The sequence below is a fragment of the Pogona vitticeps genome, chromosome 1 (assembly GCF_051106095.1).
Source record: "Pogona vitticeps strain Pit_001003342236 chromosome 1, PviZW2.1, whole genome shotgun sequence".
Taxonomy (NCBI): Eukaryota; Metazoa; Chordata; class Lepidosauria; order Squamata; family Agamidae; genus Pogona; species Pogona vitticeps.
This window is the reverse complement of record NC_135783.1, coordinates 30151008-30164835: the sequence shown is the minus strand read 5'-3', so window position 1 is coordinate 30164835 and position 13828 is coordinate 30151008. Positions and strand designations below refer to the sequence as shown.

Below are 13828 nucleotides of genomic sequence, written 5' to 3'. Positions count from 1 at the left end.
AGTAGGATTTAAATATACATGTCAAATTACAATATGTTAGCAGGATAATAAGAACAGTAGTAGTAGTCCTAGTAGTAGTAGCAGCAGCAGTAGTAATAGTGGTAAGAGCAGTGCTCCATTTTTTTTTCGTGAGATCTGCTAATGCATTTTGGCAAAGTATTTTATTTTTCTCTCTATTTCTTGGCAATCTTCTGTGAGAATTCTACCCTGACTCCCCCATCCTCTTCTCTCCCATTTTCCAGTTTTCTTTGTTCAGGCACTTTAGAAAGAACACATTCACCCCGTAACAGTTAATTAAAGAAAACCAACACAAATAATCACTTTCTGGTACTTGAAAATATTCTAATTTTTTAATGGATAAAATGCATTCTTAAATTAAAAATGCATAATAAGTCATACCAATAATAAGAATAAAGTGGGATTCAGGGCAGATGAATGTAGGTTTGTAAGTAAAATGCATTTGCTGGATATAAAAGCAGCCTTCAATGTCTAAGATTCAGGGCAGGGGGAAAAAAGGCAAGCCTCATAATGCTTATAAATTGTCCATAATTGTATGGATTTTAAATATAAAAGTTGGCAGTGACAAAAGCTAAAAGCCATTACGAGAGATACAATTGTGCCATGCATCAGGAGGAGCAACTCATAATCTTAGGCTGGTGGGGGAAGAGGGGGAGACACCAAATAAGACTTTTCTAAAATTTTGATAACTAGACTTGAGTCATGTCTTAATGTTGATGACAATGCTGGCATTGTTCACAAATGACATGGCCTAATGCATAGATGAATTCTTTTTTTCAAAAGAGCTCCTAATTAACATGAATAGTCTTCTCCTCTGAAGGTCGCTCATTGCAAAGTTCATTTTTTTTCCAAGCAAACATTGCTAAAGTAGTCACCCTCCGTAACAGCCATTAGATTAAGAGACTTAGGTCTGTTTTCAGCCTGACATCGGGTCACGGTTTTCAAAGGAAGTCTCTCTTCCATGCCAGAAAGCCCTTAAAAATAATACTGGGACACAATGAGAGCTGATGCAATTCAACTGTAAATATTTCTGAATTTGCTGCGTTAATGAATTCCATTATCTCTATAAATACAAAACAAAAAAGGGAAATCACCCAAGTATTTATTTTTGATGTATTTCTCTCCATCTCCCCCCACTCCTCAAAGGACTCTGGCTTCTTCTACTCAAAATGGACATCTCTTCAGTTTTGGAAGCATTTACACGACCACCTACGTTGGAGAATAAGTCATGGCATACTTCTCTGATGGTTATGAACTCCTTTAAATGTAATTACTTTAAAAATAGTTCCACTATAACAGCTAACTCTCACTAAACACTAGTAAAATATAGTTAGAGGCAACCATATTTGTCAAAATAATTTGAACTATTTAAAAAGGATTCAAAGTAATCAAGTATTTTCAACTACATTTAAGAATAATTACTCCCACACCAAACACCAACCAACCAACCAACAAAATTAAAATGTTTTCAAAGCAATTAAAAACACATGATATATTTTATCAGGGTGTTACACCAGGTCTAGATGCAACAAACCCAACTTTAATGTATTTCGTGATCTGTTTTACTTGGATGAACATGGTGGCACATCAGCATGGTCACTTAATTAAGTATGGATTCCATTTAATGTGAAGAATACATCATCAGATTAAAGAACAGGGCTTTTATCCAACTGTGCACTTCTGTTTAGTGGTTTAGATCCACAAATGTGTTCAGTCCATCACTAATAGAAGAGGAAAGTAGATGACTGTCAACGATTCTATGCTTCCTCTTTGTGGAAATATGGCAACCGAGGAGCCTCCTGATCTCTCACATGAAGACACTGTACACACCATTTGCAGGAAAATGTGAATGTTAAATGTCCAGAGCTTTGTTGGCTATAGATGATAATAACATTTGTACAGCATAATTTAAGAGGCAGAAAACATGTCTGCCATCTGATGCATGTAGCCAATACCTCCTATTAGGTACATTGTAGGATGGCACTAAATAGGGGACCCTCTGGGCATGAAGTCAGTAGGTAGGATACAATGGCATCTAGTTTTGAATTCCAGAGCACCCCCTTGAGCTAGTGCTAATATTTACCCCAAAATACCTTTAGGGATCTCCAGCCTGAAATAGATGCTGGTTGACCTGCCTCCATCCATCTGAAACTGGATCCATCTCCATGAGACACAACTGCCAGTCTTCATGCAATGCTTCCGAAGCTGTGAGAAAGTAATTAATCACCAACATTAACCAAGTCTACAAAGCCCATTCAGTCCCCATATCAAGTTCCTAAAAGAAAAAGAGAGAGGTGAGTGAGTGGGAGAAGTCCAACTAAAGACTGAACTGGCAAGAGCCATGGAAGCCTATAAATATGCACCAGATGGACCACCATGGAAACTTTGCCTCTTTGGTCCCTGTGCTGGAAGCTTCATCCCCTGGCCTGCCAAGATGGCCCCTACCAGGGCAACTGCAGCGTAGGCCTGACCAGTACTGATGTGGCCACAGAACTGACTGCATGGAGAGAAGATGGTGGATTTGACATCAACATTCCATTGCAGCTATACTGCAAACCGGGCCCTGGTAAAGTGGGAGGGGGTGTGGGTTTCCTATTCTATTATAAGCATAAGGGATTATATCCAGATTGGTGTGCTGGTGGGTGTAAAGCAGATGGCTTCAGTCCTTTGCCTCTGACACAACCTTGAGCTAGATCAGGCACCTAACTCCTCCTATCGGAATTATGGCAGTGCTATCTATCTATCTATCTATCTATCTATCTATCTATCTATCTATCTATCTATCTATCTATCTATCTATCTATCTATCTATCTATCTATCTATCTATCTATCTATCTATCTATCTATCTATCTATCTATCTATCTATCTATCTATCTATCTATCTATCTATCTATCTATCTATCTGCCTGCCTGCCTGCCTGCCTGCCTGCCTGCCTGCCTGCCTGCCTGCCTGCCTGCCTGCCTGCCTGCCTGCCTGCCTGCCTGCCTGCCTGCCTGCCTGCCTGCCTGCCTGCCTGCCTGCCTGCCTGCCTGCCCCACTGCATTCTGGAGGCCAATTCTGACTTCAGAATGGACCCTAATTCAGTACAGACTGATTTCTGTCCCAGATTCAGACTGTGCCCTGCATTCAGATGGATTTGTAACCCCCCTTCTTAATTTGCACTGAAAAATCCAAATGATTGTTAACTTTCTTTGTGTGTTTTTATACTGCTGTATCTGACATTTGGAGACAGGATAGAACCCCTGGGGGCAGGGATGCTTGCCAAATTTCTGTCAGCTAGCTTCAGGGTTGCACACCAGGTATCTTTAGAGTTTTCTTTTTTTAAAAAAAGCCACCAAGTAGGCTGAAGTGATTTGTACCCTGTCCTATACAATTTGTGCTCCAGATTCGAACAGATTTGTAAATTTGCTTTGGCTTGCGACTTTACGAAACTGGCTGTCCTGCTTTAATCCAGACCTCACAAAATTCGGTCTCAGTTAGACCTATTCGTTTGGTAATTCAGGTATTGGCTGAAGACAGAGCACAACCCTTATTTGTAAATTCTCCTTATCATGAGATACAGATCTGGGTAAGAACTATGGCAAATGGTGCAGGAACAAATTGACCCACATGTCAAGGTCATAAGCTGGATCAGACACCCCGGCCTCCTATGTCTGTTATTTCCTTTTTCAAACTTACTCACAAAAAAATATTTGCATTTGGTTACAGATAGGATTTTCATACTGGATTCCTAAGGTGTCGTGACCTGAAGTCCCTCTGAGGCATGAGACCTGGAAAGGTAACTCCTGCGTTATAGTAATTTTGGTTCCCTTTCGGGGATTCCTGCATCTCAATGACCTCATCAGCCTTCTGAAACAATAAAGTTGCAATAGACTGGCAGGTTTTGCAGCACAGACCATAAATGTAGCCACCACAGACCTCCAAGTCCCTGACCTTTCATGACCCTCCTTGGGAGCTTTGTAGAGCATTGTGCCAGTCTCCTGAATCCAGTAGAGACACTGAGCGCATGTGGTGGATGTGGGACTATTGCTCAGCAACAGGGCACATGATTTTCATTCCCACGGTTCATCCCCAGCCCTGCCAGGTTAAAGGAGCAGGTAGCAAATGATGCAAAACTGCCCGAGAACAGATGGTCAGTCAAACTAGATGATTCTGGGTGTAAGTAGACAAATTAGCTTTGTGGTTAAAACAAGTCAAGTCATTTGTGACTTATGGTGATCCTGTGAATGAGTGACTTCCAAAATGTCCTATCTTAACAACCCTGGCCATTCAAGACTGTGGCTTCCTTTGTGGAGCCAATTTATCTTATATTTCTGGTGTCAATTCATCTTACTCTCTTTTCTTGCTGCCCTGAACTTTTTCCAGCATTATTGTCTTCTCCATTAAGTCTTGCTTTCTCATGATGTGCACGAAGTATGACAGACTCAGTTTCATCATTTTTTTTTTGCTTCCAGAAAAAGTTCAGGCTTGATTTGATCTAGGATTCACTTATTTTGTGTTTCTACTTGTCCAGGGTCTCCATAAAGTTCTTAGTTTTGTTCCTGCCAGCTTTCTTAACTGTCTGTACGCGGACGACATGGTTCTCCTCTCACGCTCAAGAGTGGGCCTAAAGAGACTAATTACCTGCTGCCTTGAATACCTGTCACACAATAACCTCCAACTTAACTTCGAGAAAACCAAAATTGTGGTCTTTGGCAAAGCGTGGAAACCCTTCGTATGGTCATTCCATGGGAATTCCATTCAGCAGGTCAGAGAGTTTAAGTATCTGGGCATTACTTTCCATCATCGACACTCCTGGTTAACTCACCAACGGGCAGCAATCAAGACAGCCAAACTCTCAGCCCAAGCCATTCTACGATTTCACCACACCTGGGGCCATGGCTTTATTCCCGCTGCTTTACAGATCTTTAATGCGAAATCAGTTGCTCAGCTACTATACGGCGTCCCTATTTGGTTGTCCTCACTACACAGCTCTGTGGAGAGAGTACAATCTGTATTTTTATACAAAATCTTTGGCCTCCCTCACTGTGTTCCATACGCAGCTCTGTGTCTTGAAGGTGGCCAACACAGAATTGAGACTAAGGCCTCAATTCTCAAATACTGGGTCAAAATTTGTTTTTTCTCTCCCAAGGACACCCTATTGCAAGCGTTGCTAGCTGATAGCCTGCTTCCCAATGGCTTGGCCCTATTCACAAAGAAAGTTAAGACTCTAGGGCTATCTCCCGACCTTCTGGGCCTTATACCCCCCTCCAAGGTGTTTCCAACTATCAAAAACAGGGTCTTGGACATCGAAGGGCAAACTTTGTTTAGTGCGGCACAAAAAGTCTGCTCTCCACTCCATCTTCACCTCTCACTCACTCTCGGACGCAGCCCAAGCTACCTATATTTCCTTGAACAGCCACTAGAGCGTTGGGCATTTACTCTCGCAAGATGCAACATAGTTCCATCAAATCTAGTGCAGGGCAGATACCTGGGCCTACCTACAGACCTGAGAACCTGTCCATGTGGCCAGGGAAAAACCGAATCTCTGCATCATATGCTGTTTCATTGCATTTTGTACATGGATATCCGCCTGCTCCACCAGTCGGTCTTTCCCCCCTCCCACATGCGATGGGATGACCTAAAGAAAACCCAATACCTCTTGAATGGTACTAACAAGGAAGTTACTGTATCAACTGCTCGATATGTTCACGCCATTATTCAGAGACGTCGCAACATGCCCTCTCTAAAATGAGGGGCTTAACGCTGTTTTTCTCTGCACCCCACTCGCAGGCAACGAACCCTGTATGCGTATTTTACTGTATTTATTTTGCGGCTCCTTCTGCTGTATGCCAATAAAGGTTTATTATTATTATTATTAACTGTCCAGCATTCACATTCATACATGGTGATCAGAAAAAAACAAGAATGTGGATGATCTTGGCCTTGGTCTCCAGTGACATATCCTTACACTTTATTATCTTTACTAGTTCCTTCATTGCTGTCCTTCTGAGTCTCAGTCTTATTTCGCCAAATCAGTTTAGCTGATTTGTGAGGCAGTTTCCTTTGCTTTAGCAAGAACTGGGGAGTAAGTAATCCCATGATTTCTGGTCAAGGAAGGGGAGAATGTTCAACTTCTCATCTTTATTCTCCTTGCCAAGAGATTCACTTTGATGAAGAAGAGTGAGAACCTTTGTTTGAAGGACTGCATTCCATTTGCAATATGTATTTGAAAGTATTGGCAAAGTGTGGAAATAGCTGGCTTAAAACATTATCATCATCATCTTAAAACTCCAGAGCTGGAAGGGACTCTAAGGATCACAAAGTCCAGCCCCTGTCAAGGAGGCACAGTGAGGAATTGAACTCCCAATCTCTAGCTCCCAATTTCCAGACCACTGAGCTATCCAACAGTTCCTCCAGCTACACAGTGGAGAAAAAAAAATCCAGACAAGGACCTACAGAGCAGATTATTATAATCATAAATCACTCTCTAATATACCACCCATTATTGTTAGTTTTACATCAGCTGGCAATATAGTCTCAATAGATTTAGTCAGCGACTCTGGTGTTGAGAAAGAACAAAAATGTTTATATTTTACTCACAAATCTTCAGATATATCAGATTAACAAACAAAAGATATTTACTTGTTAGGTAGTTTGAGATCTTAACTGTTTAACTTCATTATTTAACTGACTAGTTACATAAACACTTCACTCAGTCTCTAACTATTGACCCCATAACTATCAGAATCTAACTCCCACAGAACACTAACATTGTTAACAGACACAGAATCCTGACTGAGTAAAAAGCAGGAAAAGGAATTTTAGATGAAGAGGGAACAATTGGCTGCTGTCATGATTCACATTCAACCCCTATGTTCCTCCCATCAAAACTTCTTAATGGCATAATATGCAGATTACTGAATTCCAACAGAAAATCTGCTTGAAGCTGCCCAAGATGAATACAAATGCCTTGGAGATTTCCTATTACATGCCTTGCTTGGTTGTCACTGCATTTTACGTTTGTATTTGTTGCTATGTGCCTGATGATTATATTTTAGAAGGAAGAGGGGAGGAGATGCACCAGGTCCCTAGATGTCCTGACGAGGAGCAGATGTCTGAGCCAGGCTACCTCTAAGCCTGCTTAGAATTATGTCACTCCCCACTTTTGCACATCTTTAAATGGTGACTATTTAGCACACGTGGAACCTTTCTCACTTCCACACGGAACTTATTAAGATGGTTTAGGATGTACTAAGATTGAAGCCGAGGAAGCTTGCAGATTTGCGGTACACAGAGACAGATCCATAATCTGCATTGATGCCATCATCCCTAAGCATGTGACCAACCAAAGCAGATAAGCCTGCAACTGGACTGAAAAGATTTCTTAAAGCTGGTAATCAATACTGAGCAGCTCAATCTGTTGAGCTATCAAATGCTCAGAAGAGGGAGGAGAGAAGGGGAGGAACTTGTCAAAGGTAGACGACAAGATCTGGGGGTAGGGGGGAAGGAAGGAAAACAAAGTGCCTTGTACAAACATCCAGTATTAGAAAATGGGAGCAAGGTTTAATTGAAATCAATTACATTGGTGCCTTCTCCCTCTCCCCCACTTTCTGTACCTATTTTCAATGTGAGACAATAATAATCCCAACAGCGTTTCTGATAAAGTACAGCAGACCAAAAGTCCATCAAGCTTACAAAGAAGAGAAGGGGAAAAATAAGAAGAGTTGTGCATGATCAGATCACACCAAAGGCTTACCCAGTTTGGCAATTTGGTCCCACAGTGTTACCCATCTGCCTATGGGCAGAGCTGGAAAAAGCTGCCTTTCTGAAGTACAGCTCCCACACTGTCCAAAATAAGAGACGGTGGTGGTGGTATTTCCCCCAATTCTGTCTTTATGAATCATCATGGATGGGTGTGAAAGCTGGACAGGGAAAAAAAAGCTGACAGGAAAAAAAAATTGTTTGAAATGTGGTGCTGGAGGAGAGCTTTGCAGATAGCCTGGACTGCGAAGAAGACAAACAAGTGGGTCCTAGATCAAATCAAGCCTGAACTGTCTTTGGAGGCAAAACTATTGAAACTGAGGCTGTCTCTGGGCACATCATGAGAAGGTAAGATTCTCTGGAAAAGACAATGGGGTTGCCATCCCTTTTCTTCTGGGAGACTCTACAGCTTCAGCACCTGCAACAACAGGAAGGTGCAGGGCGGTTTCTTGAGTGGAAGAATAGCTGTATCCACTGAATTTGGCCAGCTCAATGCAGATGGCTGAGAATTTTGTTTGGTTCATTTTTGAGAGGCATGTATCAAAACACATCTCCAGTTCACATAGGGAGGCACACAGAAGATTCTGAAATTTCAAAATGGCAGCTACTTTTTGTAACTAGTTGAGTGAGCGGGTTAGTATTAGTGGGTTAGTAATGGTTTAAATGTAATTGTTGCTCCCTACTAAAGTAGACTAGCTGAATCAACGGGAACCTGCTAAGTCAAGACTTAACATAAATTCCGTTGAATCAGTGGCTCTATTTTGTCTGAGACAAGCAGTTGAATTTAGGCCCATGCAAGAGCAAGACACAAAAAGAGTTTTAGGGAAGAACTTTTGAGACTGCAGCCAGCACGCCACTGTTTTTGGATTCTGAAGTTGTAGTTAAGCTAATATTTTGAAGCTCTGGTCTCATGCCATAGTGGCTATCATTCTCCTCAGAAGGTCCAGAAGTAGTTATGTGAGGAAAAGATTGGCTTCTGCAGGTAGGCACCAAGATATGTTTGTTTCCTCGCCCTAAGCCTCCAAACTTGCCCTCATCCTACACTGAAAATACTAATCAAAATAGTTTTCCATTTTGTATCATTTCACTTTGGCCCAAATCTAGTCTGAACCACTGGATGGGTCTTGGTCCCCCAAAGGAAGACAAGCACCTTATGGGTGGTGGATACTAGCAGCCAGGTCAACAGGAGTGAAGAAAGAAAGGCTTTTTCACCTTGCATGTCTTTCCTCTGAAGTTGCTACATTCCCACCAAATTGGGACTGTGCTGGTTGTTGCTAGAACATCTCGATTGTTCCTCTCACTCCAGGACCTTCGCCTTTCTTAGAGGTTGAGCAGGCAGAGTCTGCTGTTTGGGTCACATGTAATGAAATGAATGGGAACGTAGACCTTGGGTGAGAGACAAGGTCCTGTGCAATCATCCACAATGAGAGAATGTCAAGCATGCCAGGGATTGTCTCCAAAATCACTGGGTGAGAGGCAGAGTTCAAAGGGAAGAACCATAGGGTGCCCAGGTGAGAGCTGAGCACCCGTGATATTTGGAGAGGGTGGTGACCAGAGAATTGTCCTAATGTAATTACTGGTATACATGGAATTAAACATACCTTCCGATGTTCTGTGCAATTTTATGTGTTCTGTTTAAAGCCCTTAACGGTTTGGAATCTTGTTACCTGTCTGAGCGCCTTTCCCTCAAAACATTAACCTATCCCACCCACGCTTCTCAATTTGGGATTTTTTGAATGTCAGCTCCAAAGGAGGCCCAGAAATCTGTTACCTGAAACTGGGTCTTCCCTGTGTTGGCCTCATCGCTTTGGAATTCTCTCCCACTAGAGGTACATCAGGCCTCTTTCTTCCTTGGTTTCAGGAGGCAATTTAAGAACTGGTTGTTTTCTCAAGCCTTTTCGTAGCCTGCTCCAGATTAAGTAATTTTAATTACTACTCTCTGCCTGGCTGCCTATTATTTTTCATAATTTAAATGTTTTTAATTGCTTGTGTACTTCCAGGGATCATACTTATCATGATTCCCTTCTGAATCTTGCCTGACCTTTCTATTTTCATTGTCTTATATTGTCATTTCTATTGTTAATATTTAGTTACTATGATGTTGCTGTGTTTGGCCACCCAGAGTAGCAGCTCTACTACTAGTTGGGCAGGATAGAAACCCAAACAAACAAATGTGACTTCCCCTGAAATTGTTATTAGAGATGGGGGCTGTAGCGGGCCACTCTGAAGCCTGTGTCAACTCAGGCCTCCCAGAGTGCTCACTATTCTTCTTCAAACTGCTGCCACCAACTTTATTCAGTAATCACAAAGGACAAGTGTTTCTTCTAAAACAAAATGTTGTTTATTGATTTGACAAAATAAAAAGGAGTGAATCACAGGTAGTAAATCAAGTTGTAAATCAAGTTTCTCATTTAATGTACCTCACACAGACTTTTCCCTCACTGACTATCTCTCACAAATCTATCTCACTCTCTCAACCAATTTCTCTCATCTCCCAAACTCCAAAACTCTCTCTCACACACATCACACCTCCCCTTATATAATCCAGCTCCTCCCCCTTCTGCACCACCCTCCGTCCTCTCATTGGCTGATGTTCCCCTGCCCAGCTGTGATGGACAGGTGAGAGCAGAGCTGTTATGTTACAGGGGCATTCGTATTTGAATACAAATATCGCTGCACAGCTGGAGTTAATGAGGGTCCGGCTCCTGGAGCTGGACTGCCCACTCATGTGTCTGGTGGTGGCAGCGGGCTTGCTCATCCTTCCAGTCATTTCTGGAGCACCATTCTTTTCCTGCTCGGCTAGCCATTCCAGGTAGGGGGAGGGAGGACAAGTCTCCCTGCATGGTTGCTGAGTGGCCAGCTGAGGAAAAGGAGTGGAGCCACTGCCAGACATGTCAGTGGATGGGGCCAGACCCTCATTTAGTCCAGCTAAATATTCGAATACTCCCATCACTAATTGTTATACTTGCTGAAGAATGCTGCTATATTAACCTGTTGCATTTTTACATTTGCCACTGATCCTATACCTATATATGTGCCTGGGTGAATCTCAGATGAGGAGAGGAAAATGGGGTGCTCCTATTTGTGTTATATTGGGCACAGGGAGATATGGCCCTTGGGGTTGGACATGCCAGGTGAGGGAAAGAGTCTGGAAGCAGCAACAGAGGAGGCCCTCTTCCGTGTTCCCACCAAATACTCCTGTCAGAGTGGTGGGACTGAGATAAAGGCCTCTCCCAATGTTCTTAATACCCAGGAAGGTTTATAAAGGAAGATGCAGTCTTTTAGATAGCTTGGAACCAATCCATTTAGGATCCAATCCATTTAGCTAGCTAACTAGCTAACTAACTAACTAACTAACTAACTAACTAACTAACTAACTAACTAACTAAGGTTGAACCACTTACTCAAATACAAAATGCTGGTTTCTGGACAAGTGACAAATCAGTGTTTTGTGGGCTGGCTGGAGAAGTTCAGCAGACCCCATGTGGTTCATGAGCTGGGAATGAGTTTATGTTCTGCTGTGTTAGAACCAAGTTACACTACCACTAATAAAGTTGTTGTGGCACGTTTTCTCTATTCCTGTTGCAATATCAAAGAGCATCATCCAAGGTTGTTCTCACAACCCATCATATATGTGCTATACTGGCATAAAGGGATACCATGTCTGGCACTATTCCTGTGAAAGCCCGTATTTTGCTTTTGCATGTGAGAATGAAACATTTCAAAGGTTTTCTCTGTGCTGGGCAATAGTATTAGAGTTTTTGTCCTTTTTTCACATTGCATTAATTTTTAAAAATGCCCTTTTTAGGTAAGAATGTGCACTTTGTGCAGAAGTGCATTCTCTTTTTTTAAGATACAAGGTTGTTCTTACAAAATACAAGGGTTTTTTGTACAAAAACATCTTGGGCAAAACAACTTTCCTAATATTACACAAAACCAGGCATCGTGTGCTGTGTGCCAGTTTGTCCTTTGTATCAGGCAGCAAAATGTATTAGGTCAGCTGTGTTCACGTTATTTCAGGAGGATGAAACCAACTGGTTCCATGGGTACCATTCCATACTAGTATGTCTATCATCATCATCATCATTATCATCATCATCATCACCACCACCACCACCACCACTCACAAAGTATAATAAGCAGTTGCAGATCTCAGAAATAATACCATCAGAGGTTTTAAAAAAAACAAAACCCAATATTAGCAACTGCATACATACTGCATCAATATTTAACAGATATTTAGGTTTCTGTTTTAAACGTGTATCTGTTATATAATACCAGTCATGGTTTTTATAATTTTGATTGACTGGCTGGTATTTTTGAACAACAACAACAAAAACAACAACAAAAACAACTGTGTGCCATCATGTCGATCCCAACTTATGGCTACCCTTTCCAGGGTTTTTCTATGTAGAGAGTACTCAGAAGTGGTTTACTATTCCCAAGGTGCAGCTTGCCCAAGGCTGGCTGTTCTACCAGAAGGCACAGTGGGGAATTGAATGCTCAACCTCTGGCTCTACAGCCAGATACCTAAACCACTGACCTACTGTATCCGGCCAGCTCAGTATGCCCATAGCTGGCAGTATTGTTATTGCCATTCTCAAACTCAATCTGAACAAAGGGGGAAAGATGACTCTATCTGGGTTGCAGCATCTTTTACTCCCCCCCCCCCAATAGGGCTTCTTTAACAGCTGCATGGTGGTCCAGAAATTAATTTGGTCTAGCTTTGCCTGTCATGGCAAAAGAAAGCTGCACCTGTTAAATTTCTGTCTCTTATACAGCTGCAAAAGATGCAGGAGAGCTGCCAAAGAAAATGTTGATAATTCCAGTTTTGCCTCACTTGCTGTTTGTAGCATAATTAATAGGATTTTTTTAAAAAAAACTTTTTTTGTTCATTTTACAAGACAGCTGTATTCTTTGGAATCAGGATTAGTCAATGCAGCTCTCCACTGAGAGGTGGAAAAATGAAGTTCATATGCCAGCCATTTCTCAAATCTAAGCTCATCTAAAGTCATTCAAATGTCTTAAAATCAGAGGCATTTTTTTTTTCGTTTTGTCTTACTGCAAAGGCTTTTTAAAAAGCCCCACACAAGCCCAAATCAAAATGGTTACTTTTCTCAAGGGACAGAGCACAAATGAAATTAATAATCACATTTCTCTTTTTATATCAACTCCATTTCTTCTGATGGGAATATTAGTCCTCTATGAGATTCATAATTAGGAGTATGCCAGATGGGTTATCAATGAGGTTTTAAATTTTTATACGTAGAGTATGTCAGGGCTTTCTCTCTCTTTTTTTGATGAGATGCTCTGCTGAGATGCAAAGCAGTTAAATACAAATATCTGACATAGGAGAGAAGGGCTACTAACTGCCCTATGATTTCTAATTTGCTGTTTATTTAATCCTCCCCCTGCCTCCATTCTAGCTGGTCTGGTGGGATAGATTAACTGAATGGTGTGTCCAGATGGAAAACTAAAGCTTGAAAGCAGAGAGGAGATTCAAAGCTCTCAGCCAGTTTTATTCTCATGAAAAGTAGAAGACACACAGTGCATACTGGCATTTTTAAGGAGCATCCCCTAAAATGGTGCAGAAATGGTCTTGAGAACATAAGAATGTTTGATCACAAAATGATGCTTATATTTATCACAGAATCATACAATAATTGAGTTGGAAGGGGCCCATAGGACTATTTAGTCCAACCCTCTGCTCAATGCAGGAATCCAAACCAAAGCAGATCTGACAGATGGTTCTCCAATTTTCTCTTCAATGCCTCCAGCATTGGAATGCTCACCACCCCCTGAGGTGATTGGTTCCATTGTTGGACTGCTCTAACAGTTAGGAAGTTTTTCCTGATATTTAGCCTAAATCTGGCTTTGTTTAACTTGAACCCATAATTATGTGTCCTGAACTCTGGGATGATTGAGAACAGATCCTGCCCCTCCTCTGTATGACTACCTTTCAAGCGTTTGAAATGTGCTATCATATCTCCCTGCAGTCTTCTTTTCTTGAGGTTAAACATGCCCTTCCATTTACTTGGAAGGAAAGTTCCTTGGTTTCAGCGGG

General features: G+C 41.7%; 1 long non-coding RNA gene across 6 annotated transcripts in view; it reads left to right on the top strand.

The window, feature by feature from the left end:
* Positions 1–13828, top strand: part of LOC110087175 (uncharacterized) — a 184423-nt gene that overhangs the window by 147471 nt on the left and 23124 nt on the right. The window contains exon 4 of one of the 6 annotated variants that reach the window (XR_013540331.1): positions 3730–3799. The exons of the other annotated variants lie outside the window; for them this stretch is intronic. This is a non-coding gene — a long non-coding RNA (uncharacterized LOC110087175). The remainder of the gene's footprint in view (positions 1–3729; positions 3800–13828) is intronic. 6 annotated transcript variants of the gene reach the window in all.